Genomic DNA, 19,953 nt, shown 5'->3' with positions numbered 1-19,953 from the left:
GCCTGCATTTAGACGTGATGTTGAGCGTTTTGTCGAACGCTGTACAGTGTGTCAGACATCAAAAGGTCATTCCACGAATGCCGGTCTCTACCTTCCTCTCCCTATTCCAACACAACCATGGACGGACATCAGTATGGACTTTGTGATGGGTCTTCCTCGTACACAAAAGGGTTTCGATTCAATCTTTGTCATTGTTGATCGTTTCTCCAAGATGGTGCACTTCATTCCATGTAAAAAGACATCAGATGCAGTCCAAGTCGCAACACTTTTCTTTCGAGAGGTTTACAGACTCCATGGATTGCCAACTTCCATAGTTTCTGATCGGGATTCTCGGTTCTTAGGACATTTTTGGAGGTCTTTATGGAAATTACTAGGAACCAGCCTTGACATGAGTTCCGCTTATCATCCTCAAACGGACGGTCAAACAGAAGTGACCAATAGATCTTTGGGGAATTTGCTTCGCTGCCTTGTGGGTGATTCTATTAAAACTTGGGAATCAAAACTTCCTCAAGCAGAGTTTGCTCATAATCATTCACTAAATAGAAGTTCGGGGTTCAGTCCATTTCAGGTCGTTTATGGTCTTCTCCCTCGTGGTCCTTTGGATTTATCTACTCTTCCAGACCGTACACGTCTTCATGGTGTAGCTGATGATTTTGTAGACAACATTCATAAGATTCATACGCAGGTTATTACCAATCTCGAGTCATCCTCCTCAAAGTACAAAGCTGCGTCTGATTCTCGACGCCGTCGTGTTCTCTTCGAAGTAGGTGATCAAGTTTGGGTATTTCTCACTAAAGATCGAATGCCGGCTCATGCTTATAATAAACTCAAGGCAAATAAAATAGGTCCTCTCACAGTTGTGGAACGAATTAATGACAATGCTTATCGCCTACAACTTCCAGCAAACATCAACACTTCGGATGTCTTCAATGTTCGTTATTTATCACGTTTTGTTCCACCAGACCCAGTTCCAGATTCGTGGTCGAATCCTTCTACCCCGGCGGGACCTGATGCAGCATCTTGATACCTTTCCTAATTTTGGTCTTTTTTTTAGATTTCCTTTTCTTTTATAATTTCTTTTTTTTAGATGTTCGATTTTTAGGAAAGATAGGTTAATATAAATAAGGGATTGTAAGATAGTTTTATTCATTCAGTTTTAAGAGATAATAAACTAGAGTTTTCTCTAAAGCCTTGCATTGATTTGATTCTGTCATCAATTCAAGAGCCTTGCATCGAATTTGATTCAACTCTTCGATTCAAGAAGTCAGGTCTCTAGAAATTTTAACCTAAATTTCTAGATTGAGCTGAATTACCGTTGATACGCTGCGCCACAAGCTTTGTTCAAATCAGTGAAATCTATGCAAATCCTGATTCCCTTGTTTTTCTTTGGGACAATGACCATATTCTCTATCCATTCTGGGTATTTATCTTCTCTTATAATTCCTGCCTCAAGCATTTTCTGTAATTCTTCTTCTATTTGGGAATGGTAAGTTGTTGCGATTTTTCTTATTCTCTGTTTAAATGGTCTCACATTTTTTTTAATCTCCAATTTGTGGCAAGCAATTGATGGATCTATTCCTGGTATCTCATCCATGTTTCCTGCGAAAATATCTTTATATTCTCGCAACAAGTTGACAGTTCTTTCTTCTTCTTCTACATCCATTTTGGTTCCAATTCTCAACATTAGAGGCTCCTCTACAGTCCCAACATTTATTTCTTTTGTTGGTTCTGCGACAGTGTAACTGGATTTAGGTTCTCCCATTGGTGTTGGTTCTTTTATTGCTTTTATGGGTTCTTCCCCTTCTTCCGAAATTTCGCTGGGTATTCCTTTTCCTTCTTTTGCCCTTATCATATAAACTCTAAATTCTTTTTCCTTCTTTGCTTCCTTTGCCAATTTTCTGCAAAATTGTTTCCTTTTTGCTTGTTCTTCATAATGCTTTACTTCAATTTGATGACATAATTTCGCATTGTCAACATCTCCTCTAATTTCACCTATTCCATTTGGAGTGGGGAATTTAATACATTGATGCAACGTTGATACCACAGCTTTTATCGCATGTATCCATGATCTTCCTAATAACATATTATATGGCGATTCCATATCCACCACACACAATGTTACATATGTTTCGATTTCTCCAAGTGGAATTCGCACCACTATTTCTCCTTTAGGTTTTGTTGTGGATTTTCCAAAGCCATGAACAAAATATGCTGAATTGGACATTTCTTCATCTTTAAATCCCATTCCCCGGAATGCATGATAAAATATTATATCAACTGAACCTCCTGTATCGATTAAAGTTCTGTTCAACATCCATTCTCCTGCGGATTTTATTGTTGTATCCTTCTCTTTTCGTGTAATAGGCACTGTGATGACCAACGGAGATGTATGGTTCAAATTTTCTTTTGGTATTCTTCCGCCATGAATGCAATTTTTTGCTTTTCCCACTCTTTCAAGGGTGATATTTTTTCTACCGCTATAATTTTCTTTCCTTCAAAATTTCGTTTATGTATTCTTCCTTTGACGTTTTCATGAAATTCATTGATCAAGCTTTTTGTTATCATATTACACTCCAATCTTTTGCCATTTTCATTAATTATGCTCATCTTTCTTTTAGCTGATTCACTGATTTATTTAATCACTTTCTTGATTTGAATATTCTCAATCAAAAATCTTCAACTTTCGATCTTCAATTCCCTGTTTCTAGCGCCATTATGTAGTTGCAGGAAATCCTATACTACACCCCTCATATGATTTCATTGTTGATCAACTCATTTTTAGGTTTACACTCTTAATTTTATTGATTAATTTTTGAATGTTCTTACAAAAAAGATAAAGAAGTCAAGAATGATCTCTTCTCTGAACTTTCTCTCTCTTATTTACTTGTTTCTTACTCAAGAAAGATCCCCCCCTCCTTTACAACTCGAATGACTATTTATAAGGAAATACATAGTGGATGACAGCTAATCTGTCCTTTATTTTCGGATATGGTTTGCGACATTCTCGCAACCTTACAAATGTTAACTTCACAAGCTCTCTAATTTTCGCAAGACTATCACATCTTTCTCATGATCCTTGCTGACGTCGTTTCTGAAATTGTTCTGCGACGCTATTGTGCAATACCATTGATAATTTCACTGAGACATAATTGTTGCGAGATTCTGATCCTACAACTTGGATAGAGGACCCAGGTAGAAAATTGATGTAAAGACCTAGATGGTCTAAGTTGGAGGTACCTTGATGAAGTACTTAGTGGAATGACCTGGTGGATACCGATCGACTGTGGAAGTCATGAATACCGTCTAAGAATTGCTGCTTGCATATTGTACGCTCTGGAAGATGTAGGAACCTCATACGACGTCGGAAATCGATGCTTGACCCCAACTTTTGAAGCTAAGAGACTGAGTTATCCCATGAGACAAGAATCACTCAATTTGGAATTGTAGAGGTCATCCAACGAAGCGTGCACATTTGTAATTTTTAATCCCGTACAAATTTTTCAGATTTCGTAGACCTGACGGTAAAGGCCATATCTTTCAGCTCGTACGTCCGATTGATGCGCCCTTTTGGTAGGTTGTATAAAGTATCGTCTCATTCCTCACTCGTTGGTACGTTTTTGTAAACCCATTTGCTGAAGTATGTTGTATCTCATTTGTAGAGGTGATGAGAACATCTTGTAGAAGACTTTGGTGTTGTGCCCGCCCATCGTGTAATCTTCAGAAAGACTTTCATGTGAGCATATTTCATGTCTACACGCCTTGATATGAATCATTAGTGCTTCGAGAAGTCCGTTTCCTCGAGCAATACTTCAGAGAATGGTTAGTTGATGGAGCCTTGTCATGAGGATGTTGCTCCTGAGACCATTGTTGGTGCTGAGACCATGAATTATTATGCTCCAGATATCCTTGTCGATGCTAGGATCATGGATGGTATTCCTCTAGAGATTATTGTTGATGTTGATACCATGGTTGAAGTTGCTCTAAATACCGAAAAGGCTAGAACTATGATTATAGATATAATTTTTTGTTCCTTCATCCAGTGAGCCTTTTACGTTCACGAACTAGTTAGTGAGTTGAGAATCCGGTATACTGGGAGTTCAACCTGAGTGCTCTTGAAAGCATGACTGTATCGTGAAGCGGCTTTGTAAGTGAATCCACGTTGTTGTGGAAGATAGCAGCAGAAATCTCCGTTCTAGATCGGTGAAGGGAACGAGTTCCTCAGTCATGTAGGGTTTTGTGATGCAGAGAAGTCCCGTCGATAAAGTTTCACGGAATCACCTCAGGTTGCCCAGTGTATGTTAAAGGAGTTGGTAACATTCATGTGTGAATGATGTTGCCTGCTTCAGAAATCTTATAATGAGATAATGAAGAGTTATCGAATGTAGTGTCGTGCTGGTGTTGAATCAGTGTCGAGATATTTGTGTTGAAGCCAGAGGCTCCATTATCGAAGGTGTACTCTTTGATTGGGAGTACAATTTTGAAGGCTTCTTAGATGATTGATCGTTGAAGAGTCATACCCCTTGAGCATGTCCTAGGTTTGATCGTCTGGGCCCCGACTTTCTTCTGTTGATTCAGCATTCCTTTCGTTGCAGCAGTGGGATTCAACACTTGTGCAGAAGTCATAGCTTTCTAATTTTGTGGCACACATGGACGCTCCTGCAAGGCTATGTAGGAACTCCCAAAGTGTTCTTTGCCATGTTTGGACATCATCTCAGCAATGAACGTCTCAGTGATCGATTCAGAGAAATGTCAGATTCAACCACTTGGTAAAATACTAATGCGGTGAAGTTACCACTCATAACGTCTTGTAGAGTTTCTAGCAGAATTAAGTCCCCATGCTACATAGCATGTGAGGAAATAAATGACGTAGACACGGGAGGAGTGAGACTTTCCTGAGTGTGGAACCTCTTGATGAATGTCTATGCATCTTTTGCAGGTTCTTGCTTCAATCTCGTCAAAGTTCGAAATTCCTCCAAGTGCTCTGATGATGGAATGTCCGTCAAATCTTCTGGATCAGAACTTTCTTTGTTGGAGAGATATGTAACCAAAGGCGCTTTCTAAGTACCCATCTTTTCAGCGTGGATCCACGCTTTTCGGAAGGACGTGTCATATCCTGGATCTTCCTGATTATGTGAAACTTGGTTTCTATCCAGGTTGAACTTATGTTCACTTTGAGAATGATGTAGCCATAAGTATTTCCGAGCGCTCCTTCAAGGTCTCTGATTGAGTTGGAGCATGAGTATCTTCTTGTCGAGTGATGCATGTGGATCTGATGGTTTTCAGTGGAATGTTGTTGATGGCGGTGTCAGCATCGATCAACGTTCTTCCCAATTCGTTTCTTCTAAGATTGACTGTGGTAAGAAGTCCCCAGTCGTACACCTCTTGGTCCGTCGATGGAGGCTCAAGAAGTATTTTCGTAATGGACTTCTTGACATGATGTGTTCAGTGTTGTGAACATGTCTCTTCTTCGTGCCTTCGACAGATAGAGCAATTCACGTTCGACCAGGATTGAACTGCCTCTTTGATAGGTTGTTCAGAGAGAGTGTAACGCTTCTGATTGGGAGAGGACTCTTGTGTACTCCTTCAGTCCCTTGTTGAAGCTATTGCGGATCAACCTTCTCTTTGAAAATTTGCTTCAAATTATTACAGTTACTTGTTGGATGATTTGATGAATCTATGAAGGTGACAGTACCTGATTTTCTTCATTTTTCTTCAGTTGGATCTCTATGATGATAATCGATTTGATTGCACCATCTTGAACCCATACTTCTAGTAACTCGATCACTGCTTCATGATAAGTTTGAGTATGTCCGATCATCTCCCCGTTCGTTAATGCCGGATCGAGGTTTATGTAAGATTGGTTATCCTTTCTTGATGCTTTTGTAGGATGAGGTGTTGGATGTCTCATGTTTGAGCAGGATATTTCCTTTTGCTTGAGCAATAACGTTCATGGAAGGTTGGACATTGTATTGTTTGTTGATCAGGCGTCGCTGCTTCGAGGTTCCTCGACCTTGTAGACTTTGCTCAGCAAAGCAGGTGTAGTAGTCGCTGATCGTTTGGCTGCTTCATGAAGTTCTGAGAGAGGCTGGAGTCGCAGATAAAGGCTCTGTAGATTGGGATCATTTGGTTTTTTTCATGATCTCCTGGTGCCTCCAGGGATCGAGATACGTGTTCTCGAGCGATCCATGTTCTGTTATATAATGCGAACGTTGGGGAAGTGTAGCCCTTCGGGAAAGAAATTATTTGCATAGCAACGGGGTATGAAGGTTGATAACGATGTACATATGATGCTTTGTATTTTCCTCCATCCTCCATGAAGCGTTCCAGGTACTCACGAGCGATGAAGCCTGCAAGTTCCTTTGCTGGAGAGTCATCTGCAGCTTTACGGAATTCTTCATCTTGTACAACATGGATTGGAGAGATTTCAGGATCAGCAATTGAAGATGTTTTTTTAGCTTCTCCTTTTTCGCGTTGAGGCTGAGTTCGTTCAGACGCAAACTTGTCTGTGAGAGTTTTGAGATAAGCATACAACTCTTTCTGTGTTGCAACCACGTCAGTCTGAACCTTCATGAGATCAAGCGGATTTCCTCTGGTTTCTTCAAGAGAACAACCGAAGAGTGGATTGTTGATGGCGCCAGTGTCGTCACTTGCAGGGGAGATCTCTGGAGCACCAGTGCTTGGAAGAGTGATAGTAACATGTGACATGATATTGTTGGCCGGAGGAGTGGTGTTAGCGCTACCACTACAGCCTGCAATGTTAATAAGAGTAGTACTTGCTGGGAGTACCACTAGGACTTGCAATGTTAGAGTTGGGTGTTGAACCCGGATTGGTAACTGAACCATACCTAAGACCGACCATCCTGCCGAATTGAGATTGCAACCGAGAGAATGATCTCCCACTGTGGTCGTTAATCTGTAGATGGGGAAAAACGATTTTCTGGTTTTTAAGGAATTGAGCAGACGACCGTACAGAGGAGACTCCTCGAACCAAGCGAAATGTTAAACCTCACACAGATGCACCGCTGCAAAGGGGGTGCTTTAGATTCGAGAGATCAATCTGTAGTACTCCGGCCTAAATCAAGACAATGACTGTTCCAGAGTAAATTCAGTCACAAGAGAGGATGGGTTGATCTGTATGAGGGAAGCTGGGAAATGTGTGGAATCAATGGTAATCAAAGATTGTGGGTGTGTGAATTCTGAATATCATAAGCTCTGAATGATTGAAATTGTTCAATTGAGAGTAGTTGCTCAATTGATGAGTTGATGATCTCGTGTTGTCGATGAGACGTGAGATTGATGATACTGTTGATGCTGATACTTTAATCATGATTCAGAGACTTATTTATATTGCTGGAATTTTAGGCACCATGACCCCATGAAGTGTGACAGTTGATGGAATTAAGGAGTGGGGAAGTGGAGATCGTGTTTGAAACCAGTTGCTCAACGTGTGGATACTTGGTCGATTTTCCAACCACTACCTCATGAATTCCTTCAACTGATTGCACGACTTGCTCACATTCCATCGTGTGTTTGAACACACGTGCCATAGACCGCCAGAACAAAACCCTAAGTGATATCCCCCCAAAGTGACACGATTGACGTCTCGTGGTATGTTAGTCAATTGATGACTTCGTGGTTTGATGGGATGATGAGTCCATGTAGTTGCTGAGTTGAACATGATGTTCTGAAACTCATGAATTGAACATGTCATGAGACAGAGGTATAGTTCTTACGATGAAGTGAGCAAATATTGCTCATTCGATGGATCGTTGAATATTTGATCGTCTGAGCATGTGTTGCTCATCTGATGGATTATTGGAAGCGTACCAAAAATATTAATTAGAATACTGGTCGTTGAACCGAGCATAATTAATAAAATTAATGACCATGAGGTCGTCGTAAAATTATTAAGGTTGGAATCTGGAATGATGATCTTTGGATTCAGAAACCCTAATTTGATCAATTGATGATCAATTCATGGTTCGTCAGAAGTTTAACCATGGGACGAAGGAGGGAGCGACTACATGGGACCATGGATCAACCATGTAGTGTCCATATGCTCACATGAGCAAATACAAAGAACTCCTGAAGAGTTGACGATTTGTTGGTGAAAGAATGATTAAATGCTGGTTTAATCATTTATTCGAAAATGCTCGTCTGAGCCTTAGGTGAGAAAACATAATTAATTATGACGGAGTGAGGGACCGACCATGGGGTCATGAAACCGGCCCTGGGTAGTCACGTGACCGCCTGATGACCACTTCATGAAAATCCAAAGTGTTTGGAAGAGTCTTGGACCTAATACTTGCAATTGTGCAAATTAGGTCAAAACTGTGAAACTTGATGGGACCGGCTTCTGTAAGCCAAAGAGCCAATCTTGGTCGGTCAAGATAGTGTGCTTGTGTCCCAAAGGCGTCTGCATCTGAGTCCTGAGAATTTTGATATTTTTTGGCGTGCAATTGAGCATCCATTCGAGAAAATATGCCTAAATTAGGGTTTCGACGAAACCGAGGAAAACCCCATGAGATGATGGAAAATAAGTATAAAATAAGGAATAAGGAGGCTTGGGACCGTAGAGGCCAAGGCATGGTCGGCCGGTCATGACCACGGTCCCGTGGTGCCATTTTTCTTAATTTTATAATATTTTTGATGATTTTATGAAGAATTCATGAATTTTAAGAAATTTGATGAATTTAGGAAGTTTCCATGAATTGAAGGAGTTTTCATGAGTTCAAGGAAGCAAAAAATATTAAAATAATAAAAACACGAGCGTGTGGTACCGTGGGGGCGTGGCCGGACGGCTAGGGGCCCGGTCCCACGAGTTTTCATAATTTTTTATATTTTTTAAGTATTTTTCATGATTTGAGGGAATTTTTCCTAATTTGAGAGAAATACCATGAAATCAAGGAAAAATAAAATAAAATAATAAAACAAGGGGCGTGTGCGACCGGCTAGGGCATGGCATGCCGTCTAATGTCCCGGTCCCACAAGTTTTTCATAATTTTATTTATTATTTGACGATTTGTGCAAAATACCATGAAATCAAGGAGTTTTTTCATGAAATTAGAGAAATAATAATAAAATAATGAGGAACCGTGAGGTGTGGGGACGGCTGGGACCAAGGCATGGCCGGTTGGCCAACGGTCACGCCCCACACTTCTTTCCTTAATTTTATATTATTTTTTACGAATTTATGAAAATACCATGAAACCGAGGAGTTTCCTCGAGACGAAGGAGATTTGATAAAATGAGAGAATTTTCATCAAATCATGGAAAATAATAAAAATGCATTAAAAATATAAAACTAGCGTGGGATTGACCATGACACGGTCGGGCGGTCGTGTGACTGTGCTCCCAGCATCCTGGTCAATATTTTTAATTATTTATTATTTTCTTCCCTATTTTGCATAGGTTCATCGTTTCTTTGTATTTTGAAATACTCGTTCGTGTGGTGACTGTTAGTGTATTGTCGTTGAATACACTTTCACTATTTGAATCGGGACTTACTTAGAGGTATCTCTGACGCCCGGTTGTTGATTATTTATTACTAATTGTGGAATTCAGTGGAGAATAATTCACAAAACTGAGTAATAAGATGTTTATTATTAATTCATAGGATCAGCTGAGGATTCGACTACGAATTCAGAATAATAAAGTGAGCATTGCCATTCCATGGGATCGTAGATTCGACCATAAAATCGGAGTAATTAAGATTTATCTATTACCATTTATGAGACCAGTTGTGGATCGATCATGAAATCGGAGTAATGAGATAATATAATTATTGCTATTCTATGAGATCAAGTCGTGGATTCGATCATAGAATCAGAACAATTGTTTATTGCCATTCCATGGGACCAGTCGTGGATTCGACCATGGAATAGGAGAAATTGTTATTGCCATTCCATGGGACCAGTCATGGATTCGACCATGGAATAGGAGCAATAATATATTATTCTGGGAATTCAGTAGTGAATGTCACGGCAGAATTAATCTTAATTAGGAATAATTAACTTTGTGGCTCTATACTAGTAGAGCAAGATGTCTAGGAGCATTAATTATCCCGATATGAGCTTGTAGGTAAGTCATATCCTTTATATAGTCAGGGTAAACTCGTTGTTTGTTCCTGAAGACGTTATCGCTCTATACTAGCAGAGCAAGCTGTCTAGGAGCCGTCCATCTCGTGATACTATATAGAAATAATCACTGAAAGTGTTCATTATTCATGAGATATGTCGTTGTCCAGTCGTGAGACTACATATCTACATGTACTCTGAGAGAAAGTACTCCCCGTTGAGAATTCGATGAGAGACCCGTGTCTCAATACTCACGTCTGATTGCTGGATCAAAGCTTCGTATAATTATGAGTTTACGATTTTAGCCCTTGTCGAAAATCCACCATCAACATTACTGTAAACGTATCAAAGGAAATTTATTAGCAGGTACTCAAAGTAACTCTGAAAATGATCGATTGAAACAATGTTAATGACTGATGTTGAAATTATGCTCATTCCATGTAAATATATGTAATTGGGTACATTATTTATATGTCCATTCTTTTGACACCCAATAAATATATCCTTATACAACAATAAATATGTCCCTACTTTTTAATAACCTTATCCATTTAAAATTAGATTACCTTAATACCCTCACCCATATAATATTTTTCTTTATTTCAAAACGGAACAAATTTTTTCCTCTACCACTTCACCACCACCACTAGAACCACCACCACCAACATTCAACTACCATTCCTCCACCACCATTCAACAACCACCACCTACCAACCACCACCACCACTCCTTCACCATCACCATTACACCACCAACAGTCCTCCACCACCACTAGTACGTCGCCGCCACCGCCACTAGTCCGCCTCCGCCGCCACCGTCGCCACCCCCGCTACCACTGGTTCAGATATTTTTTTTTATCAACAACAGTAGTTGATCCAAATAAAAATAGAACCAACAGTAGAAGTTGATCCAATTTAGGTAATCAACAACGGTAGTTGATCCAAAAAAAAGGATCAATAGTAGAAGTTGGTCCAATTTAAGGGATCAATAATGGTAGTTGATCCACTAAATTGGATCAACAATGAAAGTTGATCCATGTAAATGGAGTGAACTTGGCGTGAGTCGAACACGCATCATCTGACATGGAGTCAGTCATGCTACCATTGCACCACAAGTTCAACATTGGAAGAAAATTGCATGATTTAAACTACAAGCATGATTATACTTATCCAAAGGAAAATATTGTCAACAATAGGAGTTGAAAGGATCAACAACAGTAGTTGATCCCATAAAATATTGGGTCAACAACAGGAGTTGATCCCATAAATGGATCAACAACCGTAGTTGATCCTATAAAAATTGGGTCAACAACAACAATTGATCCCATAAAAACACATAAGAAATACCAATTGATCATCACCTGTAGCTTGATAAACAACAACAGCTTCAAGACCAAAACTCTCCATCTGAAGCTAAACACAAATCTACTTAAAACATAATACACTTATGTATTATTATGGGATTAGGATTCACAAATCTTATGTTGTATTCATACCACCGAATACAATTACTCTCTTATCGAGACTTATCAGTGGATATACCTTCTCGTTTTTGCTCTCCTTTGTGGTACTGCAGTCGTACTTAAAAAGATCATATTGTAGCAACTGCAACCCCAACAACCAAATTAAGATCATTACTATCGTCCTCTAAATAAAACCCCCTAAAATCTCACCAACAAATCTCAATTAAATAAGGGATTTGAGTTGAAATTGAACTTTTAACGTTTATATAAAAAATTAGTTTTTAAGAAATTTCATGGATTGAAAAATTAGATCTGAAATCCATGGATTGAAACTTTAAGTTGTGTTAAAAAGATAATGATAAACGACGAAGATGAACTCTTCAAAATAATTTATGTTGATGTTGAATCTCATAAACCTATCTCTAAATGTAAATTAAATCTTATATTTTCTGAATCTCTAATTTGAGATTATGTTTTAAGATTGCTTGACGGAGGCGATAGAAATGCTGATGGTGGCGTTGGCGATGGGGAGGAGGTGTTGGTTTTGGTGGTGGCTGTCGTTGGGAGAGTTGGAGAGATAAATTTTAGATCTAAAATTAAACGATGGCATCTGTGAAGAAACATTAGATAGTATAATCTATGATATGGGGAGGGAAAATTTGGTATTAATGATTAATTTGATTCCTTTTAAATAAAGTAGGGATATATTTATTGCGTGATAAGGATATCTGTGAAGCATGTCAAAAGTAAAGACAATAATTCAATTTCCACTATGTAATTTAATTACTCTATTTAATAAGATCTTTATCTAATTATTAAAAACAGATGAAGAAAAGGAAATAACTCAACTTCGATAATGAAAGAAAACCTTGGATAATTTACTGTCACTAGCTAGTGACCAATATTTGGTCAATAACATCGTGATCTAGGTTTCATCATTTTCTTCAAAGGTTTTAAAAAAAGTTCAACAAAAATCCTCATTTTCCTTTTCAAAATCAAGAAAAAAATGAAAATAAAGTTTTGATTTTCCAGGATGAATGAAAAGGGAGCTGTGCAAATCGGCAAAAAACTGAGTCGACCCAGTTTTTAAATTTTTTTCAATTATGCATCTTGAATCATCGTCTCTTTAGTGTTGTCTTGATTCTTTTGTTCTTTTTCTTGTTTTTACTCACAGATTTTTCCATTATGGCATGTTTATTTTAATTTTTAAATGGATCTTTCTTTATCTAGCTTCATCTTTCTGAACGGATCTTTCTTTATCCAATAATTTGTTTTTGATTCCTGATATGGGTTTTTGATTTTATTACAGGTCCCTCTGGTTGATTAATGGATTTCTTCCTATATTGGATCTTTGTGTTTAGCACATCTTTGATCCTCAAGACAGTATTGTCATCACTGGCTACATTGCCTACCTCAGTTCCACCCTATAATGCTATATTGCATACTCAATATGTTTCAGCTCTGTGCTTTTCTCAATATGAGAATTATCAATCTCCCCGATTCAAAATTTTGAAACCATAACCTGCAAGTCCTTAACCTGGATTCGCACACCGATTCAAGTTCAAAAAATTCAAACTTTAATTTTTTCCCCTATCTCTCCCCGTAATTCGTGGAGTTACCAACTTTTCTCGGATCTCATGCAACAACAAAATAACACAAAATATTCAATTGGTTTTCAAAAATATTCTGCTCCTCTTTTTAGGAAACAGATTATTTTTTATACTCATTTTTTGGGATATATCCTAGATATAAAAAGAGGTAAGTAGTTTAGACGATACGAACCATATAACTACCAAAACCTTAGCAGTAAGTTCTTCAGAAGAAAAATGGATGCAAGCAACAATAACAATGCTGATAACAACTGTGTCAAAACCATCACTGCAAAGGTGAAGAGCACATCCATCAAAGCTGGAGGGGAGTTATTGGTTCTGCAAGGAATCTAAATGAAGCAGCTACTTCTTGGTCCAACAGTCTCATCGAGAAGCTAATCACAAAAAATGACAAGATTGAAACGGCTGATATAAAGGAAGAGTTTAACAATCTTTGGAAAAACTACAAAAAGAGAGAAAAAATGATTGTGGGAAAGTACTTATTCGTCTTCAAATTCAATTCTGAGAAGGATAAGAATGATGTTCTAAGAAAATCACCATGGAATTTCCAAAGATGTTTACTTGCTCTACAAGATTATACAACTGGTGTTGCGTACACAGATTATGTGTTCAGAAAACAGGCGTGGAGTGTGCAATTCAAGGGTTTACTACTGGAGCATCATCATGTTACGGTAGTTAACGAGGCTATTGAAGATCTAGGGAAATAATTTCAACTGATCCACCAAACTACAGGCCAAGATCAGGTAACATGATTACTGCAAGAATTGAGATTGACTTAACAGAACCGTTAAAAAGAGGAGAATGGTGGAATTCAAATCATGGTGAACCAGTCTGTATTAGATACCATTGGTTGAAACAGCCTCATAGTTTATGTGATCAGTGTTACATCATTGACCATGATGATGATATATGTGAAGAAGTAGCTGAACTACTAAAAGAAAGAGCTATGACTGTTGAAGAATATGAAGAACATTGCAAAAACAAAGAAAAAACTGGGAAGGAAGTGGAAAGCGAGCAAGTGAGCATTGAACCAGAAAGTGTAGACATGACTGAAGCTGAAGAGGAGGGAACTTCAAAGAGAGCTAGAAACCAAACTATGCAAGATAACGTATCAAATCCATCTATTCAAGGATCTATCTGAGCTATGCATGGTGGGGTTATGAGTGAGATAACTACAAACTCAAATGTTGAAACTATGACTAGGGTGGAAACTGGTGGAAATGAAAAGATTGATGCTGAAGCAAAGAAAAATCATGTGCTTAACCTGGAGGGCCATGCAACTGAGGTAAAAAAATTCTTTCATATTATCTCTATCTGATTTTATCCCGCTTATCATAAAACTTGTTTTGCTACGTTTTCTCCGAGTCTCTATACGCATCATATTTTACTTTGTTTACCTATAAGTCATTTCCATTACTGTTTTACTGTTAACTGGTTTTAAAAAATGAGAATTATTGCTTGGAACTGTCAAGGGTTTGTCAATAAGAAAACTAGAGACCATCTTAAAGATCTTATTGCTAGATATAATCCAGATGTAGTATTCATCTTAGAAGCAAAAATAGGTGAAGATAAAATGCAAAAACTTGTTAGGCCATATAAATTTCCCAATCATAAGTTAATCTCCTCTAGAGGGTTAGCTGGGGGTCTAATTTTATTATGGAAGATGGTTTTCATTTTAATATTGTGAATTGGGATTCGTGGATTATTAACTATACTGTGCAGGATGATCCTTCTAAGCCAGAATGGATTCTTACATGTATGTACGGATATTCATATCCTAATAACAAAGAAAGGCAGTGGTCAAACATAAAATATTTAAGTACTTCTATACAACAGCCTTGGGTTGTAATTGGAGACTTGAATTTGGTTTTTCATAATGAGGATAGAATTTCTTCACATAATAATGGCAGGGTTTCGAATAATACTTCTCATCGTTTCTCCTCATCTTCAAGGGACTCCCCTTATATTCAACTAATTCATGAAGCGGTTTTAGATGATATGAGTTATACTGGCAGATCCTTTACATGGTCTTCTAACGTGCATGGTGAAAAAAGAGGGGGTCTAACAACCACACCCAATATTTCACTTAGAAATCTGTATGGACAAACTCGAATATACTTTTAGAAGAATGAACAAGACTCAATCAATTAAAAGTATATCAATGAGTTTATAACTCTCTCTTGATTTGATTTACTCATGCAGGAACTGCGAGTTCTAATCAAATACAAGGAATAACTCGGATGGTACCAAAGACCAATATACGAGGATCAATCAATGACAATCAACAACCAAAGGTTGGATTACTCTAATTGATGATCTAACACAAAACCTGTATTATTTCAATTATAAAGATAAAACAATATAATGCGGAAACTGAAATAACACAGACACCAGAATTTTTGTTAACGAGGAAACCGCAAATGCAGAAAAACCCCGGGACCTAGTCCAGATTGAACACACACTGTATTAAGCCGCTACAGACACTAGCCTACTCCAAATTAACTTCGGTCTGGACTGTAGTTGAACCCCAATCAATCTCACACTGACCCAAGGTACAGTTATGCTCCTACACCTCTGATCCCAGCAGGATGCTACGTACTTGATTCCCTTAGATGATCTCACCCACAAATAAGAGTTGCTACGACCCAAAGTCGAAGACTTTAATAAACAAATTTGTATCACACAGAAAAGTCTACGGTAATATATAAATCCGTCTCCCACGAATATACCTACGAGTTTTGTTCCGTCTTTTGATAAATCAAGGTGAACAGGAACCAATCAATAATACCAGACTTATATTCCCGAAGAACAGCTTAGTATTATCAATCACCTCACAATAATCTTAATCGACGCAGCGAAAAAAGATATTGTGGAATGACAAACGATGAGACGAAGTTTGTTTGTGATTACTTTTCCATCTTGCCTATCGGAGATATAAAATATCGATCCAATTATTTTAATTGTACTCGTAACGATAGAAGATGCAAGATCAGATCACACAACTACAATAAAAGTAGTATCGGTCTGGCTTCACAATCCCAATGAAGTCTTTAAGTCGTTAACCTGGTTTAGAAGAAGAAACTAAAGGTTAAAGGAGAATCGACTCTAGCTTAGCACAACTAGTATCACACAGAATGTGTGGGGATTAGGTTTCCCAGTTGCTAGAGTTCTCCCTTATATACACTTTCAAATCAGGATTTGCAATCAATGTTAGCTCAGTAACAAAGCATTCAATATTCACCGTTAGATGAAAACCTGATTAGATTCAAGCTAATATTTCTCAACCGTTAGATCGAAAACTTAGCTTGTTACACACAAATGAAATGTCCAATTTTGGGTTTATGAACCATACCCAAACACTAATATTTGTTGGTTCAACAAGTCAACCAAATGGTTATCCATATGATTACTCTCATATCAACCTTATTCTTCTTCACCATAACTAGCTCAAATGACTCAAATGAACAAGTTATAGAGTTGCTCAATTGCTTAGATCTTATGTAACTACACAAGACACAATTGAAGCAAAATCGGTTTGATTCACTCGAATCGGTTCATGAACTTTATAGCCACGGTTTCTAAAAGCATTCCTTAGTTTATTTAAACATTAGTTCAAGAACAACCTATTTTAGATATAACCTACTCAAGTTCGCGGACTGGGTTCGCAGAGTTAAGCTCATAAAAGGAATACACGAACTCCAGCAGAAAATCTCGGGCCGAGAAGTTCCGCAAGTTCGCAAACTTTGGTTCAAGGAATAAGGACTTATGCATATATGTGTTTCCACAACAATGATTATATCCTACCAATGGTTATGTAATCTAAACTCTCATTTCAATTATTGAAACATTCTCAGATGACGGATATAGCCGTTATTCACATACCATTTTTCGTCAGAGCAATTTTCAAAGTGATTGAAACATAACATGACTTTCGTCACTGGTAAAGATGAATTCGGCTAAAGCGAAAGCTTACCAACACATATTTCGAGAAATAGATAGGCGAGATAAACTCGGCTCGAAATAGCAAATGTGCATAATGAAAGTCTATATATCAAAACGACTTTTGTCTCAAGAGTAGGAGATAGAATAGACATACTTTTGAGTGACAGATAAGTTCAAGTATCCACATACCTTTTTGTCGATGAAGATCCACCAGTTCCTTGGGTAGTCCTTCGTCTTATATGATGATTGCCATGGAGTTCTTGAGCTCAACTACACTTTCTATCCTATTCCGATACCTTTAGCTATGTAGGCTAGAAATCAAGACTTATAGTTTTGATCACTAACATTGACAAACATGCTTGAGATAGCAACGCATGGGAGTTTGACCGAGCAATGCTCTAACAATCTCCCCCTTTATTAATTTTAGTGGAAAAACTATTAGTACATATGGAATACAAAAAATAAATAAATTAACTTTTGCAGCTCCTATTCCACATGCCTAATCTTCAACATTACTCGAAATCTTCGTCACTTCCAAGTACTCCAATGATCCCAAAGGTTGTAAGTTTAGCATCATCGTTGTTGAAAATTCGTAGCTATAACAACAAGAAAACAATAGTTCTCAATCATTGTTATACAGTGTCATAGTATCATTACACATCGTCAAATTTCAATTGTATCATAACTTCAACAACAATACTATGGTCATATGTATCACTCCCCCTTAGTCAATACTCCATCTCACATGGAAACCACTCCCCCTTACATAATGATCCGAACACCAAATGTATTTGTAGTGTGAACTACATATTAATTCTCCCCCTTTTTGTCAATAAAATTGGCAAAGGTACAGGAACGGGATCCTAATGAAATTTCCGAATGAGACATTTCATGACCAAAAGAAAGCAAAAATATCAACTTGTTCTTTAGATGCAATCATAAAGCCGAAGCTAAATGCATTCATCAAGGAGTTTATAAGGATACAAGATAACCCCTATAATATTCCACAGCCGCACTCCCCACAAAGATTTGGCAATTAACCGCAAGTTAAAAAATATCTCTCCCCCATAAAATGTCATTCCCAAGGGAATAAAAAGAGCGACCTTAATTTCGAAAGAAAAGAAGGATTTCTTTGGACATAACAAATCACATACAAATATGAATTTAAATCCAAAATATTAAATTAACCACAAGAAGTTCATGATTAATTTAACCAAAAATGCTCAACACAAGTAAGCTTATGGAGACTTAAGAGTGCTCAATTAGATTAATCACAAGCAAACCCATAATTAATCTAATCGAAATACACAATCAAACTAATCACAAAGTAATCAATTTAATTGGTCATACTCACATAAGAAGAGTCCATGGAGAAATGAATAAGTTAAACAAACAACCCAATCATGAACGCTCAAACATAAGAAGACTTATGGATCTATAACTAAATAACCAAACAAGATGATTAATTTAGTTGAAAATGCTCGACATAAAGTACCTTACGGAACAACAACATAGCTAATAAAAAATAATCAACTTGGTTGTTTAATGCTCAACATAAGACACTTTATGGAGCCTCACAGTAATACATAAAATATGGATCAGGGAAGATCAATTACTGCGGTATACACAAGGATTCATTCTATTTTCCATCACTATTTGCATAACGACATTTAATAGACATAATCCTTGCAAACAAAATATTTTAACCTATCTTCCATCAATAATTGACAATATAGGCTTAACTTTTGTATTTGTCAAAAGTCCATTCATTCTTTCATCAATACATGTATATCAATTCATGAACGACTTTCCTTTTGACAAGATATGGGACAACCAAGTTCACGGACGCAAACACACATATCCCATAACAATATTGCAATATATAAAACCATAAAGATTAATACTGCAAAAATCATCTTCCAAAAAGTTTAGAATTTAAACCAATAAATCTAAAAACTTGAAGATGAAAACGTTGGACATAGCTATGTGTAATCACAATAACGGCTATTCCAACCTCTAGTTATTCTTCTAAAAACAAGAAAAATAGAAGATTTACTAGGCAATAAGACCTTTGAAGAATTATTTATCGTCTCCGAACTCCTTGTCGTCAACAACCATTGGAACATAAGGTTCATTAAGGTAGGAGTTTATATCAATAAACCTTTTTGGATGATGTTGTCGAACCAGGGACTTCTGAATCTCATGAGTCTTATACACAAAAGCCTTTATTTGTTGAATCTCCTTTCGCATCTCTTTCAACACTTCAAGAACATCAGAAAACTTCTGAGAGTTTGAAGGAACGGCTCTTGGATTCCTCACATTCCTTCTTTTTCTTTTCAATGTTGGAGCTAACAGAGATTTTTCTTTTTCCTTCATGATTGATGGCTTAACAATCATATTAACATCCTTTCCATTAGAAGACAGGGCACTTGGAGCTTCCGTAGGTGTATGGGTTTGTGAGAGGAAATCACAATATCAACAAGTAGTCTTGAGATAAAAAGGAGTTTCAAGGAAGGAAAAGGAATGTAGGGTTTCGAAACCTTTAACAGGTTCGTACACGTCCAACTCTCAACCCTATAAAGAGTAGAATTGACGATCATAACCCTCTCCTTTTGTTAGATAGACACAAAAAAAGAAAATCTAAAAAAAACTTTTCGTAAAGCCTAAGAGGTACAAAATAATTGTCTCTTTTGATCAGGCATATGAGACAAGATTTTAATCAACACAATTAAATTATGTTGTGATGAACAACAATTTGTCCACCATTTTCCTCTTGAGAGGAATCCTCAGACTTTTGTCTATCAAACCGACTTGACCATACTTTCTTATCTAATGGTCTTGGTTTATCCTTGGAAACTAACTT

This window comes from Papaver somniferum, chromosome 7 (assembly GCF_003573695.1).
Source record: "Papaver somniferum cultivar HN1 chromosome 7, ASM357369v1, whole genome shotgun sequence".
Classification (NCBI taxonomy): domain Eukaryota; kingdom Viridiplantae; phylum Streptophyta; class Magnoliopsida; order Ranunculales; family Papaveraceae; genus Papaver; species Papaver somniferum.
Note: the sequence above shows the minus strand (reverse complement) of the source record.